An 8,439-nucleotide genomic window follows, 5' to 3' on the forward strand; every position below is an offset into this window, starting at 1 on the left:
TTAGCTGTGAATTAAAGCCACCCTAGTCCACCAACAATTCTCATGGTGAGATATGTTTATTGTACGCAGCATACAGTATGGATAGTCAGGAAGTGAGATAAATAAATATAACATAAACAACATATGTGGACAGCACATCGCATTGTCAAACTTTATTCAACTTTTATCCCATCTGTTTTTTACCATCACTGAGGAGATTAACAAGAGTTGGTCTCCTGGCTGTGTGGCCTGCGCTAACCACTCGTTCACCGTGCAGCCCTTGCTACAATTAAATGTTTCAGATCATAATACAAATTTAAATATTATAACAACAATAACAACACAACTGAACACAAAATGCAGTTTTAAATTAAACTTTTTTTTATTAAAAATCAAACCTACATAGCCTGTGTGAAAAAGTAAACACTTTGCAGAGGCTGCAGTTACACATTTGACCACTAGATACTGCTGTTTCACAAGGTTACGTTGATCCCTTGTGTAATGTGATGTCATGTATAGCTAATGTTTACAAGACTTGTAGCATTATAGAGAGTTCGCTTTTAATCTAGTGGCCAATTTAATCTTTTGTTAACTTCACTCTTTATTCCCTTGGTGGCTTTTCATTCTCAAAAAGGTTTTAAAAAAAACACATGACTTAACGTAATATACTGCATCCTTTGTTTAATTTAGTCTAGTGTTTTTCAATGCACAGCTGTGGCCTATGCTTGACATAAAAGTAGGAAGCTAATCTGAGGGTCCCATCAGCCCCCTTCTCCAGCGCCACGGCACAGAGACGGCTGCCCTCGGCAAAAGAAAATGCTCAGCTTCCTGTGTACCAGGCTTCCTATTCCATGACTGTTGCACAATGATTAAAGGGCACGAACGCTGTTACATTGGCACTATAGTGGAGCCTAGAATGTGGAGGAACAGTGCTGATCTTAAAACCCATAGGACAGGAGTGTCCAAAGTGTGGCCTGGGCGGCTTTTCTAGCCTACAGCTTGTTTTTTTTTTTTAGAAAACGTTTTAAAAACAGCTAAAAGATGTAATGTAACAACATGTATTTGAAATGTTGATATTAATTATACTAATCATGTGTTTTGTTTGACAAATGACACCCATAATATTGCTCATTTTTGAGTGATGTATTATTATAAGAATATATGCATTATTTGTGATTTTTTTTTATATTGGAGTGCTATTCCTTCCTTAGGAATGTATGGGAATCTTTTTATGTATCAGTAGCATTTTGAGGCATTGCAGGGTAAAGCAATTAAAATGCCAGTCAGGTTATTTCAGGGTTATGTTGCAGAGCTTGCCTTAGTTGGGCACTCACACACACACACACACACACACACACACATACAGACACACACAGCATCATGCTTATACATTCTAATTTGGGCCCCTGAAGTCTCGTGCATATTCCCCACTGGAGAATCAAATCTATCAGCATTAGGTGTGCACTGATGAAGGCTTTAGATAAGAGCCAGTGTGTGGGGCCTGTGTCTTGAGGTCCTGTCTCAACTGACTCTAAAGAGCTCCCTGATGTCTGCCTGGGGTATTTAAATGGGCGACACTTACATTGGCCGCTGATGCAGTCGGTGGCAAGGATCACTCGCTTTCACAAGATGGATGATGTGAGAGCGTGTCGATGATGAGTGAATGAAAGTGTTTATAAAGTAAAGGGTATGCTTTTTTTTGGCTGCCATTTAATGCCACTCGGTTTTCCAAATAAAGAGGCACAGTGGCTGGTAAAAACTGCTAAAAAGGCTGTAATCTGCATGCCAGGCCAATAGAGGGCGATGATGCTGTGCAAAGAACCGCAACGTAGCATCCGTCCCTCACTCTATGGCATTTTCATTCTTAATCAAAAATGATAGTTGTAACTGGCCTATTAGTAGTCAAAAATGTACATTTAAGCAAATAGTATGTATACTCTTGGCCTAAATTAATAATTTTCCTTAATATACATGTTCTACGCATCTCTGTGTGGAGTTTGCATGTTCTCACCATGCATGCGTGGGTTTTCTACGGGTACTCCAGCTTCCTCCCACATTCCAAAAACATGCTAGGTTAATTGGTGACTTCAAATTGTCCAGTCCAGGGTGTACCCCGCCTCTTGCCCGAAGAAAGCTGGGATAGACTCCTGCACCCCCGCAACCCCCGTGAGGATAAGCGGTAGAAAATGAATGAATGAATGAATAAATGTCCCAAACTTTTTAAAGTCTCATACCTCTTCTGATATTTGAGTTGAAGCTGCTTATCCACATGGTATGCTGGAGCCTATCCCAGCTAACTTCGGGCAAGAGGCGGGGTACACCCTGGACTGGTCGCTGCGTATGAATTTGATACCATATTGAAAAGTAAAGTGATGAACCAGTGTAGGTGTAAGAAGATGTAAGAAGGCAATGGAGTAGACTTGGGGTTCAGCCTCTGACATCAGACAGTCCACTCAGAAGGACTTGAGTTTGAGAAACATTAGCATTTTTTAAAAGTTCGATCACTTTTGAAATTTTGTTTTATTTTGAAACATGATTGCATGATTTTCAATGCAATGCATACAGAACATAGTACAAACGTCTCCCGTTATATGGACTCCTATAGCTGGTCTACGAGCAAAAAAAACGCAAAAAATGTGTGATTTGCTGGTTTTTGAGCTGTAAACTGGCTTCAGACCAGGCTGTGTGATGTCAAATAAACTGTACATTTTTATCAGGTTGGAAGACAAACTTACACATTTCATAAGTCTTTGTGTGTCGTCCGCACAGCCAATGTGTGCCGTGTCAGGTTTACGCTAAATGTACATTTTTCCGTGTTATATGTGTGTCGTGCGTCACATGTGCACCCCACACACGTCATTAGTGCAGATATTTCTTACATACTCGATGCAGGTTAATAGGGTGTTAATTGGATAATTCATAAATAAATGGACACATCAATGTTTTTTTGCATTGTTAATGTCTGGAAATATTTTGAGACACACGGTCAGTTAAAGGCAGCATGATGTCAGCGTTCCCAAATACGACGTGGAATCAGGAATGTGTTGCTGTCTCCCAGTCTGACACAGACAGATATGCTTATCCTACTGGAGTGGAGCCTCCCTGTGGTCAAGAGGGCAGCAGACCCGGTCAGCTGTGGTCCAGGGAGATGGACTGTGGAAGTCCTTCTTGGATTGATGACTTTGTTACTAGGAGCCAGAGCAAGGGCCCACCCGCGTGCCATGCCCCCCTTCCACCCCCCAACCCCAACATCAAACATGCCGTATTATGTTGATCTATGGAGATGGTCGAGCAGTACTTTCAACTGAGTCGGGCCAGGTCCATCAAAGGATTTATCTCTTGGCCAGATTAAAGGGGGCCGGGGCGTCTGCCAAACAAAGGCTAACATGCGGGGTCAGCTCGGGTCCTGGATTCAGACATTACACTGGAGGAGAGAACCAGGACTTTGTCAGCTTTTGACAGCCCTCATACATTATTGTTTTGTATTGGATAGATCTGTTTGGCGCCACCATTTACTCTGATTTTATACCAAAAATTACAAATTATGAACGCTCTTACAACTTGCATTAAACATTAAGTCATTCATTCATTTTCTACCGCTTATCCTCACTACAGTTGTGGGCATGCTGGAGCCTATCCCAGCTGTCTTCGGGCGAGAGGCGGGGTACACCCTGGACTGGTGGCCAGCCAATCACAGGGCACATATAGACAAACAACCATTCACACTCACATTCATACCTATGGACAATTTGGAGTCGCCAATTAACCTAGCATGTTTTTGGAATGTGGGAGAAAACCCACGCATGCACAGGGAGAACATGCAAACTCCACACAGAGATGGCTGAGGGTGGAATCGAACTTGGGTCTCCTAGCAGGTCTCCAAGCAGCCATATTACAATATAAAATGTCAAAATGTTAATAGGGGACCTGTTTATTTTTGGCCTTTTGTATCGAGTTGTGGACTCCTATAGAGCAGCTTTTATTAATTAACAATTTTATTAATTAGCAATTAACCTAGCATGTTTTTGGAATGTGGGAGGAAACCGGAGTACCCGGAGAAAACCCACGCATGCACGGGGAGAACATGCAAACTCCACACAGAGATGGCCGAGGTTGGAATTGAACGTGGGTGTCCTGGCTGTGAGGCCTTCGCGCTAACCACTCGTCCACCTTGCAAGCTCCAAAACATAAATAACGGACTAAAATTGCTAGTTAATACGTTACATTTTATTAATACAATTTGCTCATACGATGCAAATATGTGGCTGTTGGCAGTTTAAAGGATGACAATCTTATTGTACAGAGGGCAATGCTGCATTCCAGACTTGCTGGCACGTAGGAAGTATCCCAAATGGAGCTTCCTGTGTTCGACCTCAAAACGTTCCAACTGATAGTAAACAAAAAACATGGCTGACAAACTCAATATCTCTGTTGTTGTACCTCTGCATTGGAAGTGGATTAAATAGTAGGAAGTCGAGTGCTGTAGTGTTCCATACACTTTTCCTCGTCTATTCTAATTTACCAAACGATCATGACATCATAGGCATCATTACTTCTGGAGAAAGTACAAAATCTACTCCAATTATGTTCCTTCGACCATTCCTTCAACTGTCATAATTGTAATTATAATAACACGGCGGTCGAGTGGTTAGCGCGCAGACCTCAAAGCTAGGAGGACCAGGGTTCGATTCCACCCTCGGCCATCTCTGTGTGGAGTTTGCATGTTCTCCCCGTGCATGCGTGGGTTTTCTCCGGGTACTCCGGTTTCCTCCCACATTCCAAAAACATGCTAGGTTAATTGGCGACTCCAAATTGTCCATAGGTATGAATGTGAGTGTGAATGGTTGTTTGTCTACAGTATATGTGCCCTGTGATTGGCTGGCGACCAGTCCAGGGTGTACCCCGCCTCTCACCCGAAGACAGCTGGGATAGGCTCCAGCACCCCGCGACCCTCGTGAGGAAAAAGCGGTCGAAAATGAATGAATGAAATACATTCTATAATATGAATCAATATCAATGTAATGTTTTTTTGTGACAAAATATTGCTCTTTTATGAAAAGTGCATCATCCATGTTATGTGTGGCCTTTATTGTACAATTTCCTACTAAACGGTTGCAGGCAAGATGATTTATATCTATGACACATTGTCTGCCTGTTTGAGTCTTCCACTTTAAAAATCTGCTTTTCTAGGAAGCTAACTGTTCATATTTCCTCATCCAAATGTGTAAAAGGCTTTTGGTCGAACGCGCGTCACATCCAGTGATTTGTTCCCGCTGCTTTGACCTTTGCACTCCTTCCCATTTGTCACTTTGTAATGTTTTTTTGTGCAGGAATGTGGGCTTGTTTCACTGCGCCACACAAACACACACACACACACACACACACACACACACACACACATTTGATCACAATGTTAGCAGCTTCATCTGGGTTACATTGTGACACTTCACATGCAAGCACGGCTCGTCTCGCTTTACTGTTAATTGTCCTCGTCGTCGCGAGCGCGGATGTGATTATTCACCGGCTTTTTTTTCCCCCCTTCGTTTGGCGCCACTTCCCTTCCATTTGTTTTCCCTCCAGATGAGGTTTCTGCTTTTAAGAGTGTTTTGGGTAACATTACATTTAGGTCCCATTACGAAAACACTCATTTATATTCATTTGGACGTGAATGGTTGAGACTAGACTTAGGGGCGAAGATAGGATCAGGCGCTTGGACGGGATGACGTGTGCTTGTTCACACACATAGAGAGAGCCCAGCCTTGGACAAGACAGCCTTAAATCAGGGCAACACACTCCCTGGAATGTACCTTGGCATGCTTGGCGAGGTTATTGCACGTGGGAATATTTGTCTCACTTATCAACGGCGAGTGTTGGCTGATGGGAAACCAGAGTGGGACGAAGGGAAGCACGTACTTGAATTCTGGTGGTGTGATTGCCATTGTCCGTGTGTGACTTAATAGGAAGTCATCAGGAGGAGGTGGCAAGGTACTTTCATTACCTCTGCTAATAGAGGAAGTTAGCATGCATACTGTATTTCCTCAAATTACATAATAATAGACATTGTATATAAATCGCTCAGGTCTTCTTCAACTCCATATTCTAGAACAGCAAGAAACTAAGAAAACAGGAAAAATGCAGAAAAACCTGTACAAAAATAAGTGTATAAGTCATACAAGGGTAATGTGAAGGGGGAAGCTATAAAGCTAGCGTTTACATTGAAGTTTAGAGAGAGACAAACTTGCTTAAAGATGACCTATCATGCTTTTTCCACTTTTCTGACCTATAAATGTTGTTTATAACGTTGTGTCATCGTGTTAAACAATGCCACAGTTTCACATAAATGAGGTTTGCACACCCCATATATAAGAAATGAACCAAGCTTCCTTATATGGGCATGCCCGGGTACAAGCTGTAAGCTCCGCATTGGACGATCCTATTGCTGATGTCCAATGGCTTTCCAACATTACTTGGTCATGTTGAAGAGTCAGAAGCACAAGCTGTAAGTAACAATTTATCCGTGTCCTAACTGTGTTTATTTTATGTAAGTAAGTGTGTAACATTATAGAGTGTGCATACAGTGAGCGGGGCTAATTGCCTTTTTCTATATCATGAGCTACAAGTAGCTCCTAACCGCTTTTCAAGTAGCTCTCCAAAGTAGGAGCTCCCGGGGGGGTTATTCATTTTCTGGAATAGGTGCAGATTCTGGAAGATCTAGAAAGCTTTTTGTGCGGGTTATCATGTGTAGTTGCTCTATAGGAGTCCAAAACTCAATACAAAAGGCCGAAAAAATAAACAGGTACCCTTTAACATTTTGAAATTTTATATTGTAATATGGCTTTCCGAGTGGTTAGAGCGCAGGCCACACTGTTAGGAGACCCAAGTTCGATTCCACCCTCAGCCATCTCTGTCCGGGTAGTCCGGTTTCCTCCCACATTCCAAAAACATGCTAGGTTAATTGGTGACTCCAAATTGTCCATAGGTATGAATGTGAGTGTGAATGGTTGTTTGTCTATATGTGCCCTGTGATTGGCTGGCCACCAGTCCAGGGTGTACCCCGCCTCTCGCCCGAAGACAGCTGGGATAGGTGGATTACACCATGGACTGGTGGCCAGCCAATCACAGGGCACATATAGACAAACAACCATTCACACTCACATTCATACCTATGGACAATTTGGAGTCGCTGATTAACTGAATTGAACCCTGGTCTCCTAGCTGTGAGGTCTGCGCGCTAATCACTCGACCGCCGTGCCGCCCCACCCTGCATGTTCCTCCAGTCTAAATAATTTGAGAACATTTTGGGGATGGATGGCAAGTGAAGTTTACAACAACAAAAATGGACAGTGGATGCCCTTCATGAAGAAGATCTTCACCACCGGGAGCAACATTCCCACTAGCCTCCAGGAAATACTGACATGCCCAAACCACATTTCTGAGGTGATTAACAAGAGTCCTTTTTTGAAAATGTTATTTCCATTTTAGGGGGGTTGGGTTTTTTGTGCTATGGTCTGAAACTGTTGATGATGAACAGCCTATTTGAGTTTAATGCTTTTTTGTCTCACTCCCAATTTTTCAACCGGTCTTCAAATGTTGTGTATTTGTGCGTGTGTGTGTGTGTGTGTGTGTGTGCACATACCAGTAATCAGCAAGTGTGGTTACGTGCTGCAACTTCCAAGCCTCGCCCATGTAGTGGGAGGAGAGTCCAGGGTCGGGTCAACACGGAGCGAGGCAGAGGAGACACTGTGCCTGGCACCACCTAACACACACGTGCGTACACACACACACACACACACACACACACACACAGACAAGCAACCTTGGAAATCCCAGCCAAAGTAGAACAGAATGTACATTACACAGGTCGTCTCACCTCCCTTCTTCTTCTTCTTTCACCACAGCCTCCATTTTAAAAATATATATTTTTTTAAAATCAGCTAAAATGTTGGCATCAAGGGGGTTAAAAGGTTGCCGCTCCCTACTGGGGGTCGCATGACTAAAGCCAATGCTTTGCAAGGTCTTTCTTTGACATTGCAGCCAATGAGGAGCAGATGGGGGGAGTCGTGAGAGCCAGCTTTTATAGGTGCGCATGTGTCCGTGTCAGGTGTGTCGGTGTCCTGCATGTAGGATTTATTGCAGGTGCAATGGATGAGGGGGATTAGCGTTGGGCAATAATGTTCCTTTTTTACAGCCAAAATGTGCCACACTTAAAAACAAAGCACAGATCATGCAAGAGGCCAACAACGGGTCAACTTTGTACATAATACTCTACATTGATGCATAGCTTTGTTCTAGTCATTTATTCCAGAACAGGGGTAGGGAATCTACTTGTGTCTCTTTTGATTACTGGAACTGGCCCAAAGACAGCTGGGATAGGCTCCAGCATACCCGCAGCCCTACTGAGGATAAGAGGCATAGAAAATGGTTGGATCATTTATGACTATTTTATTGTATTTTTATATA

General features: G+C 43.0%; 1 long non-coding RNA gene across 1 annotated transcript; it reads right to left on the bottom strand.

The window, feature by feature from the left end:
• Nucleotides 1-3,245: 3,245 nt before the first annotated feature.
• Nucleotides 3,246-7,947, bottom strand: LOC131126010 (uncharacterized). The gene is made up of 3 exons (XR_009129098.1): nucleotides 7,850-7,947; nucleotides 7,616-7,735; nucleotides 3,246-3,403 (listed from the first exon to the last, which is right to left on the bottom strand). It is a non-coding gene; the product is annotated as an uncharacterized LOC131126010 (long non-coding RNA).
• Between the last annotated feature and the right edge of the window lie 492 nt (nucleotides 7,948-8,439).

Source organism: Doryrhamphus excisus, chromosome 3 (assembly GCF_030265055.1).
Source record: "Doryrhamphus excisus isolate RoL2022-K1 chromosome 3, RoL_Dexc_1.0, whole genome shotgun sequence".
In the NCBI taxonomy this organism is placed as follows: Eukaryota; Metazoa; Chordata; class Actinopteri; order Syngnathiformes; family Syngnathidae; genus Doryrhamphus; species Doryrhamphus excisus.